The sequence below is a fragment of the Protopterus annectens genome, chromosome 8.part0, assembly GCF_019279795.1.
Source record: "Protopterus annectens isolate FY-2018-M chromosome 8.part0, PAN1.0, whole genome shotgun sequence".
Taxonomy (NCBI): Eukaryota; Metazoa; Chordata; order Ceratodontiformes; family Protopteridae; genus Protopterus; species Protopterus annectens.
In genome coordinates, this window is record NC_056741.1 from 820902411 (window position 1) to 820914910 (window position 12500).

Here is a 12500-nt window from a genome sequence, read left to right on the forward strand (position 1 = left end):
GCTGTATTGAATCAAACACTTTATTAATATCGGCTACCATAGGTTTTATATTTTCTTTCTTTCTACTGATATCATCTATAATTTTCCTCACTTTCATTAATAACTCTTGGCATTCTTTTACTTTTGTACCATATATGCTTTCCTCCAAAGATTTTTGTCTTAGTTTCATAAATATCTTACAATCAATGTTATTTAGAACTATTGGTCACCATTTTTTATATGTTCTTTTTCTCTTTTTACATGTAAGTTTCAATAGCCCACTAGACAATTCCCTATATCTTTCATTTAACCATTCATTAAATACATGAAAGTAATTTTTCTGCTGTCTTTCTAGATTTTTATACATTTCAAACCCAATGCCATTTTGACCGGATAATGATTTTACATTTAATTGTTTAACACTTTTTCTAATTCATATAATGTAATTCTTTTTCAAATACCAAACAAGAAAAACTGCTGAACTAGTGAAGACAACAAACTGAAAACAGCGGCTCCAATATATAAACAATCCTTAAGTGTGTAAAACGTTCATTTGAATTGAAATAAGCACTCCAATACACAATACTGTCCAAAAGTACAAGCTCAATATGAAACGAGACTTGCTTTCAGTGCTTCTTTTTAAACCTATATAACATGTTACATTCATAAAAAGTTCAATAATAAAAATATTCACTAATAAAATCTTAGTTCATTTCTATGAATAAATGAAGCAATAGTAACATAAACTTTCCACTGTTATAGTTTTTTACATTTAACTTGGAACCACCATAAATTCACATATATCGGACCATACATGGTAATTGTTTGTAAACCACCTTGATCATCTTGCTAATAAACACCAAGTGTACCAAAGATGTGTACATAACAATTGACTGGAATGTGTTATGTACAATATGAAAACTTTATATGTGAATTTGTGGTGGTTCCAAGTTAAATGTAAAAAACTATAACAGTGCAAAGTTTATGTTACTATTGCTTCATTTATTCATAGAAATGAACTAAGATTTTATTAGCGAATATTTTTATTATTGAACTTTTTATGAATGTAACACATGTTATATAGGTTTAAAAAGAAGCACTAAATGTGTCACTAGGTTTGAGTGCTTTTTACGTGTTGTTAGTTGCTTAGTAACGGCGCTTGTATTTTGGCGCCAATAATTGCATTTAAACCTTACAGTTTATTCAGTTCTTTTTGTCTGAAGAAGTCCCACAACCTGTGGGACAAAAAGCGCTTAACTTCATGTCTGGTAAATAAATTGTTCTTTTTTAACAAGCAAGTGTCGTTTCATATTGAGCTTGTACTTTTGGACAGTATTGTGTATTGGTGCCTGTTTCAGTTCAAATGAACTTTTTACACACTTAAGGATTGTTTATATATTGGAGCCGCTGTTTTCAGTTTGTTGTCTTCACTCATTCTTTTTCAAATACTTTATTAATTTGTTCAGAAGATTTTTTTTTACTTCCCATGTCCTTACGCTATGTCTCTTTTTTTGCTAAACATTTCTTCCATATACAGTACAACAATTTCTAGAAATTGTTGCTGAGTTTTCCTTATGCAAACTTCTTTATCTTTCATTTCTCTCATTATACTACCATCTTCCTTCACTATCTTACTTAAAGTGAAACTTTTTCTTTTCTTCCTTGGAAAAATATGTTTGTTTATGCTATAATTCTTTAATCATCCCATAATTATTCTATTTTTTCTTTTTCATAAAATTTCTAGTATTATTTACTTCACATCTCCATTTGTTTTAGCATATACCGGTTTTCATTTTTCTTACTTATTTTGCCAAAGTAAATACCTATCTTTAGATTTTCTTTTAAAGTAATCATCCATTCTGACATATTAATATAAAATGTTTTCATAGTATTATGGTCCTTCCATAATTGATTAATATCTTTTTTCCTTTTTCATTCCATTCCTTTTCATTTATTCTTTTTGTACCCATTCCTATCAGTTTGCTATCATGTACTCAACACACAGGTGGTCGAGTCCATCAGTGCTCAAAACCAAGCCACAAAAGACAGAATGCTGAGTTCCAGTATACCCAACACAAACACGACCCTCAAAACCTTCTACAGCTCTGGATCAAGGACAAGTGCTACCATAGGTCCAGAAGGGTAAGGTTAGATAGTTGGTAATGTCTGTTTTTGAGTGCACCATCTGTGTGTCAAGTACATGACAGTAAACTTTTCCTGTCTTTATATGCTTTTTACTATGATATATTTACAACCATATTGCCGAATTATCTGAGAAACCTGTTGTAATAGTTTCTTATTCCATTATACATACTCCTTCTGGTACTAAAAGATAATCAGTTTCAGATTTTAAAGTACTTCTCTTCTAAATCATTGTTTTAACTTCTATCATCTTTTTTACATCTTTTCCTGTTTTCTTTTTATTTCCCCTTAAATCACAATTGAACTCTATTGTAATTATTATATCCCTATTTACAAGTATATAATCCAATATTTTTCTAAAATAGATTCTTCCTTTCTTTAGTAATCACATAAGCATATATAGCAAAAATTCACATTTTCTTGCCATCTTACATGTATAATTGTTAGACTTCCCATTTTAACTAATATAATATCCAACATTTTCACTACTCCTTTGCCAAAAACTGCTACTTCTGAACATTGTCCATTCCCTACATCCCATATTATTTCCTCATCCCATAATTTTGTGTCTATAATATTTCTTAAAATGTCAACATCATTTGTTACACCATTCTAATATTGCTGTTCTTGTTGTAATATTTTTTCTCATTCTATTGTCTATTACTGTTAACCAAAAGAATCTTTAAATTATTCCTTTGACTGTTTCTTAATTTAGGAGGCACCACCCTATTCTTGCACTAGCTTCTTATATGAAATGATTTGTTATCCATTCCCGTTCTTCTTTTCATATTAACAGCTTTAAATTTTCTTTTTCTACTTTTCCTCTTACCATTTTCCAAATTATATCTTCTTCCTCACTAACTGATTCTATTTCTAATTCACATCCTTTATTATTTTTTCAGTATCTCATTTTTTCTAAAGTTTCATCTATTTGTTTCATCTTTAGTCCTCTCTTGCTGTTTCTCTTTTCTTTACAATCCATTCATGATGTCCCTTTTACATTTAAGTTCACAATTTTTCTTCATGTCCCATTTTTCCACATATAAAACATTTCTTTTTGTCACAATTATTGAGTAAATGTCCTTCTTTTCCACAAAAATCGCATGTCTTTGGTTGTCCACAATATTTTACAATACCCTGTTGCCATCAACATTTGTAACACTTGGAATATGTACAATTCTTTCAATTTCCATTTTCAGAATGACATTGCAATCCTATGCCCCAGTCGATAAACCCCTATTATAAACTTACATTTATTTTGTTAAACATTCTTTAAAAGTCTCTCGTTATACTTTGGTTCAAAACTATATGTGAATTTTCATTTTGGTTTCCCTAAAAGGTGATTTTATTACATATTCATGTCAAGGATTATTACTTTGTCTTTTTTCATAGTCACACAAATATCTGTCTATACCTTGTGCAGTCTCAAACAAAATGTCACAAAATGTATGTTTGTTAATCAAAATAAATGCTCTTCTCTCTTTTGTGTTTACACCCAAAGGTAAAATACATTGTCCTGCACCTCATATCTGTTCATCTCCTAACCACTTCTGCTTTGTTTTCTTACTGCAAATGTTCTGTTTACACTATCCTCTTTTTTCTCTTATTCCTTCTTGTGAAGCTGCTACTTTCTATGCATATGTTTCTTTGCTTTTTTGCTGCCTCCTTCTGACATTGCTTCTATAGCCATTTCATTTATTTTCTCCATAATGTCTCCCCATGATACCTTATTCTGCAATTCACTTTGATTTATCATTTCTTGCAGGAAATTATTTGACAGCTCTCCTGGCTGGAAGGTTTTAATTATACACTCCTCTCCAAACATCTCCATTATTCAAACAGCTTTTTCCGAAAAACTTCTTCTGAATCTTCTACTTCTGTATTATTTACTTTTTCAGAGCTGGCATTCACTTCTGCTCCCTTTGGTTGATTTTCCATCTTGAGCAGTGTCTTTCTAGTTGGCGTTGGGCTAGGAATGTGACATGCACTGGTACTCATGTACACTAACATTGCAAGTAGTTTTTTTATTTGTATACATATATATATATATATATATATATATATATATATATATATATATATACAATTCATATTTTTTACATATAGACATATTTACATATTTTAACATCAATCAATACATTGATATTCCTATTTTAAGTATTCCCCACCAACTCTTTAAATCAAAACCATATTTTGTCCAGTATTTTTGTCAAAGACATTTTCCATTCTATTTGATTTCATTAAGTCTTTCATTCTATATGACCTATGTTAAATAAATATGATTCTGTCCATTTTCTTTGCTTCATTCTGAGATCTAGTCCCTTAAAACCCATATTCTTTCAAGTCCATGTTTCCACAGGTTTTGAATTTTCTCATATTAAAAAAAAACATGCTTTGTAGTTTCCAATTATTTACATTTATTACATATTTTATTCTGTTTTCTCTTATATGGCATATTTGCCCCTAGTGATAATTTTCCTATGGATAACTTCCACAAAAAAAAAAATCATTATATTCTTTACTTTTTTATAATTTTTAAATCTAGTCATTATTGCTTTTTTATCTATTCCTAACTCCTTCCATCAAATAAAAGGATCTCATAATGTTAACATACCAGTCTTTTCTATTCTTTTCAATCACATTCTTTTTTAATTTCCACAATAATATTTTGCTGTAAAATTCTTTCATTTCTTCATTAAAACATGTTTACTTCCTTTTTCATTTCCACTTCTTCCCAAATTTCTCTATATTTACAATACATTATTATTTTCATCAAGTGTTTATTATTTTTCATTGTTCCTTTTAGTGCTTTATAGATACCTAAAGAGACTGCACACACAATCAGATTGATCTGCCCCAATTCCCTTTGTTCATCTTTCACATACAAAACTCCTCTCTTAACCAGGTTCAAACTTGCCCCCATATAAATTAAAAAAAAAATCTGTATAATTTCTTTATCAAGTTTCATTGGCATCATGTAAACATTTATAAGCTATCTTAGTTATTATTATGGTGTTTGTCTTTAATTTCCTTAATAATTTTGTCCCATTGTTCACATCTATATTCTGTACTTTCAAATACTATTCCTAAAATATATATATATATATATATATATATATATATATATATATATATATACTCTTCTCATTATATTCCACACCTCCTGTAATACCTTCACACCCAAATTCTTTACTTTTCTCTTTATTTATGCTTAAACCAATTTCCTTCAATTGTGTACCTAATTTTCCATTATTTTTTACCATCCAGACTTTATTTCTTGCTATTACTACACAATCATCAGCTTAAGTATACATTATTGGCAACTATATTTCCTCCATCATTCTATATCCTCCCTTACTTGACATTTTATTAATTTCCATTGCTACTATGTTCATGATTATAGCAAGATCATACTGCTTGCAGGACATCCTTGTTTTATATCACACTCTATTTTCAAATTATCCCCAATCCAACCATTTACATTCAGTCTCACATAATTCTTTTCATATATTGATTTAATTAATTGTAATATTTTTTCACTTATGTTATTTGCTTGTAAAATCCTTCATAATGCTTCATACTGAATATTAGCATATACTTTACTTATACCCCATCATGATTTTTGCTTCTACCTTTTTATTAATAATATCAATTACTTCCTTTATTGCACACAATAGGTCTTGACTCCCCTCTCCTTTTCTCCCAAACAAATTCTGATCAAGTAGTCTTTCTATTTTGGATTGTAATCTTTTAGTTACTATTGTCATGAAATTGTTATATTCTATATTATTCAGTGTAATTGGTCTCCAATTTTTATTTCATCTTTATCTCCTTTCTTTAATATAAATTTTGTCACATCTGTACAAATTTCTTTATACTTAATTCCTTTTTCTAGCCACTTATTCATTACATCTATAAACACCATTTTTTTTGCCAGTCATACATTTCTTTAAACATACTGTATTCAGTTCTGTCCATACCTGTAGCTGAATTAACATTAATATCTTTCAAGATCTCATTCAACTAATTTATGTTTATTTTTCTCTCTAAATATTCATTATCTTCCTTGTTTAGTTGTTCCCCATTGTAAATGTGTTCTATGGCAACTTCTTTTTTACCATATAAATCTAATACTATTTCATATATTTTTTCTTTTTTTTTAACTTGTTTCCCTTCTTTATTTTTTAATTCTCTCATTATCTTTCTTTCTTTTACTATCTTACATAAGTATGGTGCTACTTCTTTTCTTCCTAGTAAACAATATTTTTGCTTATATAATAATTTATTAACCTTATCTTGATTTATTCTATATAATTCTTTTTCATAAAATGCTTTTTCTTCTGTATTAAATCTTTAAATATTTTTATTTAATATTTTGCATTCCTTTTTTTCTTTTCTCTTTTCTATGCATTCTAAAAACACTTTTTTTGTATTCCTTTTTAAATTGAATCCAACAAATTGCCCAATGTTCATAAAGATCTTTCATACCAATATGTTGTTGCCATAATTCTATAATTTCTTTTCTTTTTTCTGATTCTGACTCTTTTTTATTTACTCTTTTTATGCCTTTTCATATTTTAATATACTTCTCATTTTCATGATTTTTTAATACAAATTGCCATAAGATGAGAAAACCCAGTATATTTAATTCCTTTTGTTGTGTAATTTGTAAACCTTCTGATATAAAAAATAATTAATTTCTGCAATTTCAGTCTTAATGTCATCTCTTTTATAAATCCAGTGTTTATTTTCCAATATTTTTAATTTTCCACTTTTTATAACATCAGTAATTATTTTAACATCACAACTATTCATTTTATTTCTCAAATTACAATTAAAATCTTCTGTCATTATTATATCCATGTTAACACAGACATAATTATGTATACTTTTAAACATTGTTTGTCTTTTCTTTTTTTTGTTACATATGCATATAAAGCTATTAGTTTATATGTGTATTTTTCCAGCTTATATCCACTACTGTTATTTGGCCCAGTTCTACTATTGTAATATCTAATATTTTTATATTTCCTTGGCATAATATACATATACCTGAGCATGTTTCTTTGCCTGTGTTCCAAATAACAGTACAATTCCAAAGTTTTTCTGTTTGCACCCTTTCTTCTTTGGTTAATATTCTAATGTCTTCTAACACTATTACTTGAGCATCTAGTGCAGCACACCATTGTAAAATATTATTCCTTCTTTTAACATTCTTCATACTGTTCACATTCAGAGCTAATGTTTTCAGCTTTATAAAACATCTACTAAAATAATTTTCTTATCCCTTACCTTTTTAACCTTTCATATTTTCTTTAACCATTTTTTTTCTTTCCCTAACCCTCTTTCCTATTGAATTTATCTTGCCTTTTATTATCTGCCACTCTGACTCTTCTCCACTTGTTTCCTCTGTCTCTCTTTCTTTTTCTTTTTCCTTCTCTTTGTCTTTCTCCTTAAATTTAAATACCATTTCTATGTTTTTGCTTGTTGTGCTGTGTGCTCTTGTACAACATTTTCTAAATATTTTTCTTGTATAATTTCATTGTCATTTTCATTTTCATGTTAATTTTCATTTTCTTTTTCATTTTCTTGTATTTCTACCTCCCACATTTCTTTGCATTATGGCCTGTCTGACCACATAAATAACATATTTTTTGTCACTCTCATTAAGTAAATGATCTCTTTTTCCACAAAAAATAACAACGACTTTGGTTGTCTTCTGCACCTTACAAAACCTCTATTGCCATGCTCATTAATAACACTAGGTATGTGTATTACATTATCTTTTCCATTTTCAAAATTATGCCACATTCCCTAGTCTCAGTCTATAATCCTCTTTCATCATTGATTTTAGTAGTGTCCAAATCTTTAAATATTAACAAATATTCACTCAATTTGTGTCTTTCCATTTCCGTTCTAAACTGAACTAAGATTTTTTTTGCCTGAAAAAGGCTTGCACCACATATTCTGACCATGATTTCTTTTTTTTTTCATAGGCCCCCAAAAAGTTTTCCATGGCCTGACAAGTTTCAAAAAACAACTCACAAAAAGTTTATTTTTTAATTAAAATGAAAGCTCTTGCCTCTTCAGATTTTACTCACAAAGGTGCAATAACATTGTCCCATACCTCATATCTGTCCAGGCCTTTTTCTTTTTTACTGCTCATATGAACAACAAAACTTTTCTTTATTTCCTTAATCTCTGTCATCTCCTTAGTTCCATCTTCCACCATTTTTGAGCATAGGATTTTTTTTCTGGAACCTTCTCTGGCTATTTTTCTTTCTCCTTTACTCCATCTTCTATTGGAGCATCTTGTCAGAGCGGCCAGGATGGTCACCACACACAATGACTTTATTGAAGAGGTTAACACCTTGTGGTCTATGTTTCTTAGTAGGGCCTATCCCTCTGATCTTGTGGATGAATTTATCTCAGAGGTTACTATAAAAAGATTAAATGGCCATTTTCAACCTATTTTAAGCCACTGTGGCACCCCTGAGCAGTTTGTAAATTTGCCACCTGAGATTATATGCAGTGAGGACAGGATCCAGAGTCAATCGGGGTGGTAGTTGGCGTTGTTGGTGTCACAGCAGAAAGAGGTCTCAGTCGATTTTCTCGGCTGGTGTGCCTTCTGTGTGGAGTTTGCATGTTCCTGTGTTGTTGGCGGTTTCTCTCCGGGGTACTTCGGTTTCCCCTCCACCAAAGACAGACATCTGGAGCATTTCTCTCTCCCCTCCGAAAAACAAAAGGCCTGTGGAACCTAGTCGGACATTCCCGGTCAACAAATGATAAATAAAAATAAAATAAAATAAAATAAATGAAAAAGAAGGGGTAACATCTGAATTTTCAAAAGCCTTGGTTTTGACTTTCAACCAGGACACTGCCATGTTAAGGAACATTTTTGAAAAGAACTGGCCCATCCTATTAGAGGATTCAAATATAAGACAGAGAACAGGGGAAAATCTAAGAATTGTATATAGAAAGGGGCCAACTTTTAAGGATTTATTGATAACAAAATGGAGAGGAGAAATAAAATGCAAACAAGGAATGGGTAAGTGTGGAGCCTGCACATGGTGTAATAAAACTCAAGTGTCAAACAGCTTTACTGTTAGGAATAACACATATTATCTTAGGAACAGATATATATCTGCAATTCTAAAGTAGTAGTATACCTGGCCTCATGTAAATCCTGCCTGTGTTTCTATATAGGAAAGACAGAGAGAAGGTTCTCTCAGAGAATAATGAGCACGAGTACACCATTAAAAAACATAACACAAATGACCTAGCAAAGCATATTACCAACAATGAAGGGCATGTTTTCCATTACATAGCTATAGATCATGTCATTATTGATGACAATAAACCGTGGGCACTGATGTCAGAAATTAGTGAACTTAAATGGCAGATTCACCTACAGGCTGACAGCTGGCCAAGTATAAATGAGACAAGCTCCATTTCCCCCATTTTGAAGTTAAAAGTACTGGAAATGAAAAAATTCCAAGTGAACACATATGAAAAATACATAGGTCATAAATAGATCATATAAAAGTGTAAGCAATAAGTAGGAGAAAGTTAAAATATGTTTTTGCTTATATAGCTTGTTTTAAAGAGTAATTTAATTAGGCATTGGTGCATGTAACATTTTAGCAACTCATTGTGTCTGTTTTTTTTTAATGTTAAGTAAGTGTATAGATTCATTGTGTAGTGGTTCCCTTACAGTACTCGATTATTTAATTTGTGAGTTATTTTAAATTCAGCATCATGTGTGGCAACCAATGAGAATGGATGGCAAAGCATATAGGAAGTGACATTTGTGAACTTTGTCTGATGAAGTTTTACACATTGTGAAACAAAAATGCTAATCGTTTTTTATTGTTTCATGTATTAAAGTGGTGCTTATACCTTTTGAGTACTTGTATATAGTCTACAGTCATTCTTCAAGTTGTTTTTACATTCGTTGACTGCCTTTGGGATTTTTTACTTTATTCTTATTTTTTTTTTTTTGCCTGAAAAAGGCTTGCACCACATATTATGACCACAAAAAGTCTGATTTCTTTTTTTCATAGGCCCCCAAAAAGTTTTCCATGGCTTGACCAGTTTCAAAAAAACAACTCACAAAAAGTTTATTTTTTAATTAAAATGAAAGTTCTTACCTCTTCAGATTTTATTCACAAAGGTGCAATGACATTGTCCCATACCTCATATCTGTCCAGGCCTTTTTTCTTTTACTGCTCATCTGAACAACAATTTTTTTCTTTATTTCCTTAATATCTGTCATCTCCTTAGTTCCAGCTTCCACCATTTGAGCATAGGATTTTTTTCTGGAACCTTCTCTGGCTCTTTTTCCTTCTCCTTTTCTCCATCTTCTATTTTTTCCATAATGTCACTCCAGGATACAGCAACTCCACTTTCCGGCTAACTCTGGTTAATTACCTCTTCAGATACTCACCCCACCACCCTCCCAACTGGAGGGTTGAAATAACACATTTTTCTGCCAGTTCTGCCACTTCAAAGAGGTTTATCTGGAAAATGTTTTCTGACTCTATCTCCACCACCGCATTTATTTCCATTTCCTTCCCAATCTCCTCACCATCAGCAAACAATGTTTTCTCTGCTTTTACATTGCCTGAAAATAATTCTGATAGAGATTCTGCTATTTTTCTCCATTTTCAACAAACTTCCCTTCCAAAATTCTTTGGCTTTCAGCAGCCATGTTTCCTCCCTGTTCTTCCAGGCTGCCTCTGCACCTACCAAGAGTAGGGGGACGTTTTCTGATACCCTTGACAAATTTCCCATATTTAAATATAAATACTACCTCAAGTCTCCCTGAAAAGCTGCTACTAGCCTAGTAGGACTAACTGGGTCAACAAAGAATAAATAAAAAAATGCAAAAGCATAATTATTCAATAGAGTGTTTTTGTCTAATACATTAACATATGCTTTATTAGAGCAACCCAAGCATTTAAAACTAACTTTAAATAGCAATCACAAAATATGACGTCACATGACTTCAGTAAAAATATAATCCTTTAATTTTGTGTGAACTTTGAGAAATCAAGTAATTGTTAGAAATCAATATTTAAAATATTATAACAATGAATAATTAAGTTGTCAATATTCTTAGTCTACAATCTTAAAAAAAAAATTTTAATCATGCCATTCAAACATGGATACTTATCAGCCTGAAAATATAACAGCCATTTAGTTTCCCTTTCTTTCTAATCTATTACTATGTCACCTTCTTTTATATCACCTTCTGCATGATTAATCACAACAAAAAGACTTTTTAAATCCATTACAATATAACTGTTTATATAAACAGTTCTAATAACATTATTGGACTTGATAGAATAAATAGGTTCATCAATTCTTTTAGGTGAAATCCTGGTAGTCATGCCAGCATAAAATCCAGTGCACAAGGAACAGACATCCACATGAAATTACCCTTTGAGCTATGTGCATAATGCATCTTAGTGCCAAAAATGTTTGAACGACTTGGTAGGTATAAATATAATCCTTCATAAATAAGATTGCAACTGTTACATGCCTTACTCTTTTAGGTTGCCTTGGTGTTATCTGTTAACAGTTTCAAATTTTTAGTAGAGCTTCATTCTAATAAACATTTCAAAGTAATCATCTTCTTAAAAACAAAATTAAGTTTAATTTTATTTACCTTAATTATGCCATGATTTTCCTTTAAAATCTTCCATTTGTGGCAAACAAATATTTATGACATCTGAATATACTGCCATATTAGGAACAAAAATCCTTATGCCTAAAATGTCTTTTTCCCTTATTAGGGGCTCCTGATCTTAAAATAGGAAGGAAGTTTATCATTCTTTTTTGGAGAACTACTTTAACTATATCTTTCTTTATTGTTTCTCTATATCCTCCATCTTTAAACATATCAACTATAAAATCTAACTCTTCTTTACACATTTTATCAGCAGTAATCAACTTAGTGGATCTAATCATTTGCCCCACTAGATATATTCATTTTTATATAATATGGATGAGGATGAGGGCTTTTCAAATGTAAACAATTATTAACAAAGGTGGAGTTTTTAAATCACAACTACCAAAAGTACCATTATCGCAATCTAAATAAATATTTTAAGCTAAAAGGATTGCTACATTCGCAATATCACCCACAGTATTTTTTTTAAAAAAGTACTCATATTTAATTAACATATAAATTTCTTACCTTACGTCACTGAACCTTTCCAAATAATAAAGAGATCATCCATGAATGTTTTATAAAAGATATCTTCTTTAAAATTGTTCAAATTATGTAAAATGTGTATTTTCCCCACCTTAAAACAATGTTGGCATATTATGGCATGGCCAAATACTCATTTGTTTATAGTTCTATTTGTGTTCAT